At 36.9% G+C, this 2,168-nt stretch overlaps 1 non-coding gene across 1 annotated transcript; it reads right to left on the reverse strand.

Moving 5' to 3' along the window:
• Positions 1-1,758: 1,758 nt before the first annotated feature.
• LOC141415113 (U1 spliceosomal RNA) lies at positions 1,759-1,915 on the reverse strand. Its single transcript, XR_012440139.1, has one exon. It is a non-coding gene; the product is annotated as a U1 spliceosomal RNA (small nuclear RNA).
• Positions 1,916-2,168: the final 253 nt, after the last annotated feature.

Consider the following 2,168-nt stretch of genomic DNA (forward strand, 5'->3'; position numbering starts at 1 on the left):
AATAATCATAATAAAAATAATCAAAATTTGTCAATGTACAGCCAAACATACAAGAGAACTACTTACAATTAGGAAAAAAATTTTCATAGGAAAATAACTTCCATACTGTAATGATTATAAATAATATGTAAATGTTGAAATATAAAAGCAACAAATAGCATTCTTTATCTCCTAACTATAGTGCATTTTCTCACTCTCCTGGTTCTCCCTGACCTAACTGGAGGAAACTGGAGATGCAGAAAGGACAAATGATAGAAGACAAAGCTGGAGCCTGGAGTACTAGGTGCTTGGATGGAGATGTACAACAGCCTTCTTGCTTCTTTCTCTATCTTTAAAACCTTACTTCTAAAGTCTTTCTTTAAAACCTTGCTTCTTTATTATTCCTTAAAGTCTCTTTCCTAAGACTCACTCTGTCCCCTGTTTTCTTTAATCTCTCTTAAAGTCTTGGCCCTCAGACTTGTACTGTCCCATGTTCCCTTTAATCACTCTTAAAATCTTTTGCCCTCAAACTTGCACTGTCCCATGTTCTCTCTTTAGCTTTCTTAAAGTTTTGGTGCTCAAACTTGCACTGTCCCATGTTTTGTCTTTAGCTCTCTCAAAGTCTCAGTGCTCAGACTTGCACTGTCCCACCAGACTTGCATTGTCCCATGTTTCCTCTAATCTCTAGCATAGCAGCTCACCAGTCAATCAACCCCCATCATAAACCCTTCCATCAATCCCCATCAAAACCCCCCCATGGGTAATCCTTCAGCAAATCTTTTATATCCAGTGGTAAACAAGGAAGTGGCATTTCTTGGGGAGGGACATGACATTGTAACAAGAGAAACCTGCATTCCTACTTCTCTGAATGTAAACAACTTAGGAAAAGCAGCTGTGCTGCATTTTGCCTCTCATTCTCTTCTGTGGCTGGGGCCACACCAAACTCAGCCTGTAGATCACTGGGCACAGCTGTGCTTAATGTCAATTTCTCATGGACTTCTCATAATTCACTCCCCACACTTAACAGTTATAATTTGCAAACTGAAATTAATTTAGACATAGGATATGCTGTTTGTTCATAATTTTTATTACCTGATATTAGGAAAGATGTTTTAAGAGAGGATGGAGAGTCATTCCATATGTATTATGTCACTCAACAAAACCTTGTAGTTGTTTGTGGTATGCTATATATAGTGTTTAAAAAAAAAAAAAAACCTAGGGAAGTTTCTTGCTCTGTTGTCTAGTTGGTATTTCAAACTATTTTAAACTATTTTTAAGTAAATAGACTAATGCCAGCTTGGATAAGTAAATATTTAGCACGATGGGATGGTTTTCTTTCTCCCCTCTTTTTTCCTTTCACATATCATCTATACTGCTTTCCCCACCCAGTTAGATTTTTCTTGTAAGAGGATATATTGAGAAGAAAGAAAAAGGACATAGAGACAGAGTTTTGGCAATTTAAGGAAGAAGAACAATGATTCTTTAACAAATGATTATCTCTGAAAAATTCTAGAAGACCTAAAACTAATTACTACAGCAAAATCAAAGACTGCTATTGTTTTATCTTTCTAGAGATAAAAGCAGAGCAGGGGTATAAAAGATGGTGCTGTGCTATGAGAGAAGGACAACTCACCTTAGAGTAGGACACAGAGATACCCAGTTGAGATTTAGGCAACACAAAGAAAAAAGCAACCATTTTTTTTGCATTGTTCTCTGGTTTCCATGCAGTTATTAAATATAATGTTCTTCTGGGGTTTTTTTCCTGGCCTTCTTTTTTTCCAAGGGACAGTGCAGTCTCCCACTACCACAAATTATGCAGTCATGTTTCCCACATTTGGGGAAATAGCAGGGGTCAGCACATCAGGAGTACAATGGATAACCTCACCCTGGGAAAACCACCTTCATGATCATGGTATCTCCCCTGCCAAGTAAGTATTTTTTTCCTGGCTTTGAATGACATATTTCAGGAATATCTGAAGACATCAAATATCTAATCAGATGGTAAATACCAAGAACAGAAATTAACAAGGAATAGCCAAAGAAGTTCCTAAAGGAAAGGATTTTTTTTTTTAATCTGAGACCTGAAAGATGAGATTTCATTAGATAAATAGCACAGAGCATTATCTTGCAAAAGTTAGAAGTGTGAGAGAGGACAAATTCAAGAGGACACAGATACAAAATGAGCAGGG

The sequence above is a fragment of the Castor canadensis genome, chromosome 12 (genome assembly GCF_047511655.1).
Source record: "Castor canadensis chromosome 12, mCasCan1.hap1v2, whole genome shotgun sequence".
Taxonomy (NCBI): Eukaryota; Metazoa; Chordata; class Mammalia; order Rodentia; family Castoridae; genus Castor; species Castor canadensis.